This window comes from Pelodiscus sinensis, chromosome 2 (assembly GCF_052426305.1).
Source record: "Pelodiscus sinensis isolate ZL-2025 chromosome 2, ASM5242630v1, whole genome shotgun sequence".
Taxonomy (NCBI): domain Eukaryota; kingdom Metazoa; phylum Chordata; order Testudines; family Trionychidae; genus Pelodiscus; species Pelodiscus sinensis.
Window position 1 is genome coordinate 21,710,016 of NC_143053.1, and position 13,314 is coordinate 21,723,329.

At 40.4% G+C, this 13,314-nt stretch overlaps 1 protein-coding gene across 6 annotated transcripts in view; it reads left to right on the top strand.

The window, feature by feature from the left end:
* The window catches only part of ZHX1 (zinc fingers and homeoboxes 1), a 30,828-nt gene that overhangs the window by 3,358 nt on the left and 14,156 nt on the right, over nt 1–13,314 (top strand). For 2 of the 6 annotated variants that reach the window (XM_006137489.5, XM_006137487.5), the window contains exon 3: nt 3,907–4,108. The exons of 3 other annotated variants lie outside the window; for them this stretch is intronic. The gene's annotated coding sequence lies outside the window, so the exon portion shown is untranslated. Of the gene's footprint in view, nt 1–3,906; nt 4,109–10,159; nt 11,440–13,314 lie in introns of those variants that run through there. One more of the 6 variants, XM_025178686.3, reaches the window with a different exon arrangement.

Here is a 13,314-nt window from a genome sequence, read left to right on the forward strand (position 1 = left end):
CAGACTCACTGGATGCTTTCTTTCGAAAAAGCAAGCTGCTTTTTCGAAAGTTCAATGTGCAGTCTAGACGCTCTCTTTCGAAAGAGGCTCTTTCGAAAGTATCTTTCGAAAGAGGCTTGCAGTCTAGACATAGCCTTGATGATGAGTTTCCCTTTTAAAATTACGTTTTCAGACCTCTCAGCCAGTTTTTAGTCTTATTTAGTATGTGCCCTGGGTAAGGGTAGCAATGAAGTACCGCATTACCTTTCCCCTCAAAAGAACTGAATTCAAATTCAGTTTAGAATCTTCAGTGAAAATATTTAGGTCTTAGTTTCTTGTTTATTTTGCAAAATTGCATCATGTCCAATCTTGTAACTCTGCTGTTCAACTCTGTCAATTTAAGTGGGAGTTGAACATGCTGCGGATCAAGTTCACAGTTTGTAGTCATTGTTCAAAAATCTTGGGGCATGGATGTCTGGGAATAATGTCTGTCAATAAGGATGGACAGAACTGAGTGGGATAGCTTGCATAGCATTGTCCTCACTTTGGTATAGCCAGCATTATTATTCAAGTGACATGAGCACCATATTAATACAGTTTGTGGAATGGTAGAAACTGGCTTTTTAATGGGAATTTCTTCATTATTACAGTAAGAGCATGTCTGCACTAGGAAATTATTTCAGTATAAATCCAGAAATAACTCTTTTGAAATAAACTTATTTTCCCAGGAAAGCAGGAGTACAGATTTCAAAATAACCAGCCTGTTATTTCGAAATAACAGGCTTGGTAGTGGACGCTCTGTTTATTATTTCAAAATAAGGAGATTATTTTGAAATAACTCCCTAATGTAGACCAGGGCTAAAAGAACCACATATTCAGACACTTTCCAAAATAATAGAAATAAAAATACTTGGCACTTGTATAGCACATTAAATCATCAAAGCATGTTAGAAACCCGAGGAGCACTTTTGTTTTTGTAGATTTAAAAATTAACCTGAGCCTGAATCCATGTGTCCTTATTTTTGCTATTTACGTACACCCTCATCATTACTTTATTGTTTAAACTTCCAGTGTAGCGTAGACATGGCCTTAGTTAGGTGAAGCCAGAATCAAAACTCAGTTTCTGACTCCCAGCAGTGTTTGTTCTCAGCCCACTGATTACACTGGCATCCACCTATAGCTTGTTAAATACTATGGGTGGGATTTTCAAAAAGCACAAATAGTAACTCTTACTGGGATTGGATACTTATTTAGGCCCTGATCCTGCAAATTGCTCAGTGGAACACTGCATGGACACAGAGGTTCACCCACACAGAAGTCTGGACATTCCAAGTGGGTGTGCTGGGTGTTCACTCACACAGCAGTTTGCAGGACGGGTGCCTATAATATATATCTGCTTGGAATGTATATGTAAAAAAAGAGAAAGTTAAAAATAAATAGTCAGGCCTTCTTTATACATTGGTCTCTTACATATCAGTTTAATGGGAGAAGAATTTGCATTTCAAAACTTCAAATATTTTTAGTTTTTTAGTTAACAAGTGTTACATTTAATTCATTATCTCGACAAACAGTTCCCCCACTCCTCTGGGTTCTTAAAGTCCTCCAGCAAAAACAAGGAATATAAAACTTTTTATTTTTGCCTTTTTAAAACAAATCTTTAAAGCATACCCCTTTTCAGACTTTTTTCACACATCAGAAGGATGCAAAATGGACATATTTAACTGTGGATTTGATCCAGCTAAAATTATCTATGACTTGCTGCACAGGGGAAGTATAGGTGATTCCTATCTGAGTGCCAATACTGCAGTGATCTTCATTGATGCAGAGGGAGCACTGCATCAGCGTTGATCTTATTGGTGGAGTCCTTGCCTTTTTGCATGGAGATGTTCAGTAATAGCCACATAAGGCATGAAAATTTTTAAAAACTTACGCAACTATTCCATTTTGAATCCATTCCATTTCAACTATATTAAAATGGAAATGTAAGCGTCATTCTCACACTATTCAGCAATTTCCCCGAAGGGTCTGACACTTTTCACTGGACTCCAGTAGACACAGGTTTTTTCAACATTGGATTTAATTTCACAAGTGGAAGTCTTGGCAGTTACAAGTAATTTTGATACCCCAATGGAAACATTGGGAGAAGAGTGTCAATCTTAAAAGTTTACCTTTGTCCTGCATTCAGTTTTTTGTATGGGATATATAAATGAGGGAAAGAGGGCACCCTTTATTTTAAATTATTCATGCTGTCACAAAACACAAAGATTTCTAACTGTGTGCTACCTTCCCTAATGGAGGATTCAAACAAAAGAAGAAACATTTTGAGACTTCTTCAGTTTCTCAAGAAATCCTTGGCTGTGCAATGATATGGAAATAGCTTTGAATTTTAAAAATTCTGAATTGTATATTTATTGGATATAAAATGGTGGCAGTGCAATATGCAGATGGAAACAAAAATGAGGTTTTGTTCATTTGTTAGCTTTTCTTGTTTTTCAGCAAAAAAAATAAAAATTCAATGGTTTCAATTTCCATAAAACCTGACTTGCAAAATCATCATGAACATTTTTTAGTCTAGGCACAAAATCTTTTTACCCACCTATATCTGGATGATGGTGAAAAAAACTAATATTATATTTGGCTGTCAAAAAAATTACTTGCCCAGGGCAAGCGAGCCAGTAGAATTTTGCAAGGCTGCCTTCAACAACAGATGCAGCTTATTCCCATGAGGTTCCCACAATCTGCCTGTTTTCTTATGCTAAATTTGGACAGTCTCATAAATGTTCTCTGAATACCACACCCCTATTTTATTCTGAACTGATTTAATTTGTGCTGATTTAATGATGAGATTAGATCTCTCTGCCTTCACTTCCTTTCCCACTTATGCCATCTCTTCCTCTACATTGCAAAATCACCAATTTAATACAGTAGTATAGAAACATTTCTAGCACATTCAACCCAGGGTGGACTGATTTAAATCAGCAAGCAGGAAACCTTGATTTAAATAGCCTATTTTAATCTTGTTTTGCATTTGTACTTTTTTCCTCGAGAAGCTAATTTTGTTCGGCCAGTATAATTTGGCACTTCCGTTTTCTAATCAAGATAATACACGATGTCTTATACACATTTATTTAAACAATTATATAGATTAAAATAAATATTCAGATTCTTATGTTGTACTTTTTTTATTATGTTAGAGAATGACAAATGATTCATATCTTACTAAGCCTTTTTTTTTAAAACTCGTTATTTGTGTCAAACTGCATTTGGATGGAAAGTACTACAAGTTGAACTTCTGTTAACAGGAACTCTCTGGTCCGGCAACATCTGTGGTCTGGCATGGATGTTGCAGGACCACAGAGTCCTGGCGGAGGGCTGGTGGCCAGTAGTCCTGCAGACCGGGAAGTGTGGCAGCAAGGCCGTCTGACAAGGCCAGGAAGCCCAGTGTGTGGCAGCAGGGCCGTCCGGTGAGACCGGGAAACCTGGCACACAGGAGCAGAGCTGCCAGCGAGGACAGAAAATCTAGCATGTGGCAGCTGTGGCGGGGAGGCCTCCAATCGGTAGCAAAGCCAGGGCTGGCAGGGGTCTGTGGGAGTGGGGGACAGGAAGTCTTCCCCTGGCCCAACAAAGTCCCTCATCTGAGACCAGGGAGGGCCAACTAATAGTCAATTAAAGTGCACAAAACCGTATTTTAAAATCTTAAATATGCTGGATTCATGAAAGAATGTGGTATGTTTATCAAAACATGTTTTGTTTTTAAAACTGATTTATTAATCAAATGAAGTATTATTCGTAGTTAGATTTGAACTCAATAGTTTCATTACTGGGTTCTTCAAGATTTTAGACATAATAGATCTCCTCCTCTTACACCTCTTTTCTTGTAATAAATTGAAAGAGACAAATGAACTTTTCTGCTTTTTCAACTTCCAGTTGGTTTCTCAACTTTGAATCACCTGTTTATTGAACTGAATTACTTGAATAAACTAAAATGAAGAAAATAGTCATGCTGAACCAGCAGAAGAGGATACTCTTGTCAAAAGCTGATTTAGCACTTCACACACCTGTCTTAAGTGCTTAGCCAGTGACTTCCAGCAGTGCAGTGGTTTGGCTTTAAAATTTCAGCAGCAAACAGGTACTGCTTGAATATTTTTATTTACTTTAAATTATTTTAATAGAGTTAAGCTTAGTCCTTAACACACATTGTTATATTTTCTCATTTAATTTTAAATAGGTTCACTTTAAAAAAAATAATTTACACATTAAAAATGTATGTATTCATTTTTTAAATTTTTACTACCCCTTGATTTAAGCACAACACCTCTCTGAGATGTTTGTGTGTTCAGTATAGGAATGGTACTTCATCTTGTATACAATAATCCTCACTAATGTAACTGAGAATAGTAGTTTTAATGTTGACATATGGCACAACAATATAATGTGCATATATAGCTTAATGGTATGTCTTTAATATGTATTCTGTTTGGACTATTATATTCTTGTGCCAATAAAAGGAAGGCAAATACATTATCAACATTAACAAGATGATTGTATTAAAATTGATTGGATTATTTTTTAAGCCAATATAAGATATAATTTTAGGTTTAGAGTCTTTCTTCTTTGCTACTCCCTCAATATAATGCTGTATTATTCTTTGAAATAAGAGTGGACTCTGAATTCCTTAGACAGCTTGCATTTTCCGAATTCTTTTTCTGTTGTTTTTAAATTTGAATGGCAATGGTTTCAAAGTAAATACAGAATCTGTTTATAACATTCTAGGGGTCTGCTCTTGTTCAAGTGGATAGTAAATTCCTTTTAACTCTAGTGGGAGTAGGATTGGCCCTTAAAACAAGAATAGGCTGCATAAATAGATTTAAATTTCCAATATATTTAAAAACAATTGTTAAAGGGACACTATTGGGCACCTTACATTTTTTTTGTTTAAAAAGAACAAAGATAATTTTAATAGAAATATTTGCACAACATTAACAAAGAAAAATTTCACATCACCCTTCCCGTGCAAATGTTGGAGCATTACACTAGTGCATGAGAACCACAAAAATCAAGTTTTCATTGCTCTGCTCTGGTGCAAATAACTCGGGTAATACACTTTTTGAAAAACAAACATCCTTAAGTATCCCATTAAGGGTGATGCTTACTGGTTAACCTATTATAAAACCATGTTTAGTTTATTTTAATTTTCTCATACTTGGTCTCTTCTTGAGAATTATTTTTCTTGGAAATTTTGGTCCAGAAAAGTTAGTTTGTTTCAAGAGCAAATTTAATGGAGGGAAAAATAGGGAGTTCTTATCAATGTAAATCCCTACCGCCCCTCCCCCCCCTTCTTTCTGAATAGCTCTAGTGCCTTGGGTTTGGAGTAGGAACTTGAAATTTGGCAGAGGAATAGCACTAAGGTCAGAGAAGTGCTTTTCATTGTTCCTATAAAAAATGACAGCCACAGAATAGCCGTACTTGAATATGTGATAGTGTCACTTTATACAGCTATAGTCCTATTTGTGATGCAGGCAAAATGGATCCTCTTCCTTCTTCTGTCTTGATTCTTGTATTGACAGCTATCACTGTAGTACCGCAAACAATGCTGCTTATGTACTAATATGTGCTAATATTTGTAGAAGGAGAAGCAATAAGTTGTAAGCTAGAAGTCCATGTATTCTTGTTGCACCTATATTACTGGGCAATGTTAAGGGTTGAAAAGTCTCCAAACATATTATTACTGAGCAAGGTTTCACACTACTGCTCTAGGAGAAGGCAAATTTCAGTACTGAGACCAAGACAGGTTGCAGAAGGTCACTGCTGTGAGTTCATTTCCAGTATAGCAGGCACATCTCATGCAATTACCTATACTGCCTCTTGAAAAACATGGGAAATCTGTGCTTAGCTATGCCATTGTTAAAATGGGGCTATTTCTGTAGGCTCATCTGCTCAAAGTACATTGAGCTCAACAGATGAATAAGTACTGTGTCAGTTCACTAACTATTGTTTTAAAAAAAGGACAAAACTTTCAATACCTTGGTCTAACTACTACACTGCAGTCCCTTACCAGAGCCAAGAATGGACACCAATAATCCTGATCCACATTCCATTGGTATTTAGAATATAATTACATATGACAGACTTTTCTTCTATTCATTTTCCTTTTCAAAAAGCTAGACTAGATGATGTAATTATCCCTTCTGGCCTTAAACTCTGTGGGGAAGAAAAAAAACAAAAGAAAGAAAAGCTGCTCCTATGAGGCCTGACCATTAAAATTAATAGGAGTCTTTCCATTGCCACCAAAGGGCTTTATCTATTGGGCAGCTAGCCCCCAGCCTCGTCACAGTTCAGGTTGTAGCCTGGCAGTCATCCCTTACTGGTTGTGGTATGAGGAAAGGCTTTACAGCTCTATGAATCCTACAGCCATGCTTAGTTAGAGAGCACAAAATATCTATTTGTTCATTACAAACTACAGCAGTTTGTGACTCTGGGGTGTTACTGTTAGTGTAAAGAAATGAAAAAAAGATGGGTGACAATGATCAACAAACTGAACAAAAAGGTCCATATATTAACAGCGTGGCTCTAACATACAGTACTGCTTTAGGGATGTAATAGTATAGTCGATTAACCGATTAACCAATAAGCAAAAGCTTATAGGTTAACACTATACACTACACACATTTTCCTCTCCCCTCCCTTGCCAGTACATTTTTTAGCAGAGGGAATTTTGTGAAAATTTATGGCCCTTAATTCAGTTTCCGGTTTTACTTTGCGCTTCATCTTCAAGCAATAATGCCTTCAGAGCCAGGCAATCAGTGAACATGTGGAGGAATTCAGGATATAAGACAAAATTGAGGACATTGAATTCAACCAATTAATAATTGATAAAAGACCAGCTTGGTGATGGTTGATAGTATAAACCATGAAACTATGGAAAGTGTCAGAAAATGATTGAGTAACTACTACTCGGGTTGACAAGGTGAAGTGTTATGGGCAACTTGACTCCTGGTCAATTAAAACAAAAAGTAGTTTCGGGTGCTTCAGCTTCTCCTGAGTCACATATGAATGTTTCCGTTTTTACAATCACATTTTGAGTGAGTTTTTCTTTGTTTTTGATTCAATTTTCTTTCTCCCAGAAGACTTCTGTCTTTGTTTTGAAAATATTTATATACAGCTTCACAGTTCACTAAATTTAGGACATTGACTGAGAAAAATGTTGAACATTTAAAATAATAGGAAAGGGTTAACTGGTAATGTAAATAGTTCACTTTTCCATTTTCATTGACAGAAGCTTCCCTTTCAGCTTTAAAAATTAAGGTTGAAAGTTCTGAACCTGCAAAGATTTTTCGTATGCTGTAACTTTGAAGTCAGTTGGAAATAGCCATAGTGCATAAAATTAGGCATATGTGTAAATCTTTCCAGAACTGTGGCTCAAATCGTAAAGTTCAAGATAAAATTACAAAAAGATTTTAATAATGAGTAAATCTTAAAGGATTAATAGTACAGTTGATTGAAAAGGTTTCACAATGAAAAATACCTTTTTGAGAACATGGAAAATTTTGCTAATTTTTTTTAGAATTCTGTTGAAAAATCAATAATGTTTTTTTAAAACAAAACCTGTAAAATTTGGCACATTTTTTATCAAAATGAAAGTACAGGTTGCACCTCCCTAAACCAGGACTCTCTCATCTGGCAGCATCCGTGGTCAGGCAGGACCACAGATGTTCCTGAATGAGAGAGCTCTGGGGCAAGAGGGCCAGTAGCTGAGAGCCCTGCGTGCGGCGAGGCTAGTGCTAGCAGGGCCAGAGCCTCAGCGGCCCGGTAGTGGTAGCAGGGCAGGGGCAGCCCAGCAACCCAGGTGGTGCCACGGCAGCTAAATCAGGGCTGCATATCAGCCCAGCAGTGGGGGCAGGGCCACGGCAGCCTGTCTGGCAGCCAGGGTTGCCAGGTATCTGGTATTCTACCGGACAGTCCGGTATTTGCGCTCTTTGTTCGGTTAAAAAAAAATCAGAATACTGGACATGTGCAATGTCTGGTATTCTCTGATTTTTCCGACTGCACACCGGACGGAAGCCTGGCATGGGCGGGGGGAGCAGCTGGAAGGCAGGGCCACGATTGGTGCTAGGAACCTGTGATTGCACAGAAGCCTGGTGCTGATTGCAGCCCTGCCTCCCAGCTGGGACTCCCAGGCTGGGAGGCGGGACCGCAATCGCTGCTCTGGGCGCATCAGTAGCCTAGCAGGGGCGGGGGGGGGGGGAGTGGCTGAGAGTGGCAATCGCCAGTCTGGGCCTGTCAGAAGGGGCAGAAAGAGTGGCTCGGAGAGGCAGTACTTATTATCCCGTGCTCCTTTTTTTGTTGGTGGTGGTTTGGGTGTGGTTTGGTTTTTTTTTTTGTTTGTTTGTTTTTGTTTTTTTTTTTTTTTTTGCTTGACCAAAATACCGCATGCAGTGGAGCTGGTGCCACAGTGGGGCCAGGGCTATGTGCTGACAGTGGGGCTGGAGCAGCAGTTCTGGCAGCGGGGCAGTGCAGCCGTGTCACCCACCCGTCAGTAGGGCCCTAAGGAGCCAGTGGCAGGGAGGGATGGCAAGCTGAGGGGGCTGGTGCCAGGGTACCTTCCCTGATCCGACAAATTCACTCATCTGGGACCTCCCGAGGGTGTCGGCCTAGGAACATCCAACCTGAATCTTTTTTTTTCTGGAAATAAAATATATTTCCCAATCAGATATAACTAAAATAGTACATATTAAAGCTTTAAATAATCCACTGTGAAAAGTTTCCTTACCATTGTTTCTAAAAGTACCATCAACAATCAGACAAATAATTTTAATTTATTTTTCACTGTGCAATAGTTTGAGTGTAGATAGTGTAAAAAAAAAATCCTCCTCGGTTTTTACACTTTCTCTTCCATGTTATGGGGCGCTAATGCTACTGCATTTGGCTTGCAAGCTCTGCAGGGGAGTTTTCATTTGTTTTTGTAAAATAATTTCCATGGAAACATTTCTCATAGCTGACACTGTTCTTTGCATGATGGCTTGTACCTATTCCAGTAAGGTGTGTGCATGCTCAGGCACCAAACCTTTTCCCTAACAGCACAGGTCAGGTTGGCTGTGGAATCCCCTGGTGTGGCACCTTCATGGCACTCAGTATATGACCTTGCTGACCAGTATCTCCTCAGTTCCTTCTTCCTGCCAGTGATGATCATTGGAACTGGTGGCTTGCTAAGCAGGTGCTTATTCCCCATGCCTTTCAGTTATTGTAGTTTTAGTTATTTTACTCTGTTCTAGTTATCGTAGTGCCAAAGGTGAAAGTAAGGCAGTGTGCCCTGGTACAGTGCTCCAGCAAGAGCCAGCTGAGCACTCAGCTGTAGGCACATGGGCCACGGCTTGCCATGCACTCTCCCAGCTAGGCTCCTGCAGCGCAGGCTGGCACGGGTGGCCCTGCGTGCACAGCCAGGTGAGGCAGGTGCGAAGGGGGCTGACTGGGAGCATGCTCGAGGGGAGGCATGTACACTTCCAGCTGGGCTCCTGGTGCTGCCCCTCTCTCGCTGGATGCCAGGCAGTGCACATACAGTCTGTGGTGTGCATTGCTGCCAGCTGCCCATGGGAGAAAAACAGGAAGAGAGCGGCATGCCAGGGGTCTCTCTCACCACCACCAGAATCCCTGCAGCAATGTCCACACATACAGGTAGCCCACAGCTTCCTTGGCAATGACAGTGAACAGGAGCAGCATGGCAAGGACCCATCCACCAACCAGGTAAAGAAACTCAGCAGTGACAGGGACTGCCCCAGCCTCCCTCATACTCCCCACCTACGCACGCCCCGCCCCGGTCGGGGTCTCTCTCTCTCTCTCTCTCTCTCTCTCTCTAGAGAGAGGAGAGAGAGAGAGAGAGACACACACACCCCCTCCCTCTTCTCTGAGCCCTTCACATCCCCATCCTTCCTGCACCCCCACATACATCCTCTGTCCTGACTCCTGCCCCTTCCCAACCCTCTGCCCTGACCCCCCACATACATTTAAATTTCTTACAGGTACTGTCTTATCACAACCCCACCACCACTTATCCTGAGTGCTCCAGCAAGGAGAGGTTGCAATAGGAGAGTACCTGTAAGAAATTTAAATGTGGGGGGAAGGGTCAGGGCAGAGGGTGGGGGAGGTGCAGGAGCCAGGGCAGAGGTGTATGTGGGGGTGTAGCTCTTTACATAGGCAGCTCTCAGACTACAACCCGCCTCCACACGGCAAGACCCAGCACTGAGTTAATCAGTGTACAACTCTCTAGTGTCTATTGCAAAACCAGCATCACAGAAGAATTCTGGGCACAGAGACCCACAATCTCTAGCACCAAGCCCAAAGGGAACAGTCCGGCACCTATGCCATTCCCCGATGCCACAGAAGCAGCACGGGAAGCAGGGAAGAAGTGGATCTTTGACTCCAAGACCCACCCTTTTCGGAATCAGCCAGTAGGGCATGTCTAAGGGAGGAGCACCCAGTGACCATACGACTTCGACCTCACGGAGTGGGGGGAGGGGGACCATCAAGTCTGGTGCCATTGGACCCCTCATCCCAAGTCACTGAGGGGTAGAGCTGCCATCCATCCCAGACATCTTCAAGGCTGTGAAGGACTTGAATCGCCATGACCGTGGGACATGTCACTGGGACAAGTCACTGGTGCCACAATGTGCAGCACCGTCTCAAGGCAAACTAGCAACGCTTCTTCGCTTGGCACAGCATGCAGAGACAAGATGCCACTCTTGGTTCCTGGTGACACCTTTCAGACTCCTGGCACCACTACAGGCACTGGTCCCCATAGTGCATCAGGTCCTTTTCTTTCTACTCAGTTATTTTGCGCAGTGTACTCACTATTTTATGTTCTGCCTTTTCAATATATTTCTCTTCTTATTTTCTACTTGTACTCCTTATTGCCCCATCTTGCTCCCTGTTAGCCTTGACTAGGAGTTATATGTGAAGTGTTACTCATCACTGAGCAATCACTCAGAGCTGAGAAAGGAAGAGAAAGCAAATAGATTTCATTTTCCTACCAGCTGAGAAATCAAAAGTGAAGGAATAAAAGTGAAACTATACAGCATCACAAGCTACAAAGAACTTCTGTTCTGGTGAGCTCTTAGGGCCTGATTTTTAAAAGTATTTGAGCACCTAACTTCCATTTAAATCAGTGGGAGATAGGTGCCCAAATACATTTAGAAATCTGACCTTTAGTAAGTTTCACCCATTTGGCAGCATAGTGTCAAAATATGATCTTCTAAAATTACTTCATCCTTTAAAAAAATCATATCTAATGTGCACAACTTTCTTCATAGAACTGCTTGCACCAAAGAAGTATGTTGTTTGCTTGGTAAACAGGCTAGAGGGATGGCATCGGATGTTAAATTTAAGCACCACAAAGCAAAATAGAGACTTGGGGCCAATCTGCACTCACACCCTGTCCTGCTTCAGAATTGGACAGGCAGTATATTGGTAAGACCCTTACTTTGCTATGGCAGCCCTGTGTAAAAGTTACGTTTTGTGATCTAGAGGAAAGTAACATTTTCAAAATTGACTTGGGCACTTAGGATTCTAAGTCTTATTGAAAGTCAGTTGCTCAATATTAACATTTGAGGCAAGGGCCAGTCTAAATTTTGGGAATCAGCCTAGCTATTTCATTTTTTTCCAGTCCAGGAAAATAAGCTAACACCTGATACACTCAAGTGCATTTTTGAAATTATCATTCTGGTTAAATGAATTCTGTAAATACTATAGACACTGAAGGGATACACTAGCATTTCTTTTGAAGAGTCTTGTATAATGATTATCTACATTAGCAGAGATTTTTTTCAAGTGTAAATCTATTTTTTAAAAAGGGATGTATACAGAAAAATATTCCAAAGAAGATACACATGGGGAGTTGTGATTCAATAAAGTAAGGCATTAGATTTAGACCTCTGTTTAGGAAAATGTTTAATTGTGGGATTATGTACTTTCCTGAATCAGGGTCTTAATCAGGAAACCAAAGAATTTGTAAACATCTGTAAATTCCATATGTTAACTAGACAGACTTTGTTCACTCCTTGCAAACATAGGGATGTGGTCCGATTTACATTTCAAGCAGGACAGATTCTTCTAAAAACAGTGGAACATCTGTGTTCACAAGCAACAGACTTAAGATTAATCAGACCGTCTTTGCCAGCTTTTTTCCTGTATAACGTGATTTTATGTGTTGTATTGTGTAGCCCAAATGGAAAGTACTTCTCACTAGCAATCACAATGCATAATGGGATGCTGATCATTAGGTGAACTGATTGCCCACAAGCTGCTACCAGTTTACTCTTTCAAAAACTGAGCATGTTGCATAGCATTATGTGCAGCTAAGTGTTATCACTTATTTCTCCTTTGCCTCGGAGAAAAGTTTGAAGCTAAAGATAATTACTGTTTTTCAAAATGGGGGATAAAAAAATCAGGTGACTACTATGTATAACAAATATTTCATTCCTCTCCTAATTTTTTTCAGTTTTCATTCCTTTCTTCCATTTACACTCTTCTCTCTTTCCTCGAAAGCTCTTTCATGAAAGCACTCTCCTTCCAGTTGAAGTCTGCTAAATACTATTCCCTTTATAAAGCTGTCCGAAACAGCCAAGAGAGATTGCTGCTCCATGTTCTTCTCCAATTGAGCGCACCGCCACCTTGGAAGCTAAGGACCACATCCAAGAGTTAAACTCTAATCCTCAGCCATAAACTCATATCTTTGAGGATCTTCTTGTGTAGAAACTAACATTTGACTTTATTTCAAGTAGGGATGTTAACATGCAGGTACCGGTAATGGTGTAAACATGTAACTGCTGAAAAACTCAGTGGTTACCGACACCTGCAGCCAGCTTCCTGGGGGCCAGTTCACACTGTTCCCAGGGAGCCGGCTGCTTCACCACGTGTACCAGTTCATGCCTGTCACCCCACGTTGTTAACTCTGTATCAGAGGCAGAAGCAAGTGGCTCCCTGGGAGCAGGATGGGAGCCTTCATGTAACCGTGAACATTAAACTATAAGCCAAGGCTTGTTGGTTAACGTTTACATGGTTATGTGCTTACATCCCTAATTTTAAGGAGAAAACAATGAAAGAGATTACAAATCTCTGCAGAAGTTTCTGGGACGCTTTCCTAGGCACTTTCCTTTGCCCATGGGAGAAAACTCAATCCACTTTGGCCCCTTTTAGAAAGACATGAAATTTTTCTTTTTCTTAATCTATGTAAATCTGCATAATTTGGTATATTTTAATTGTAGGTATATTTTGTCTGAATATCTGTTCATTCTGTCTCTTCTGAGAAATAGACAAGGATCTCTGTGCCTGATGTTATAATTT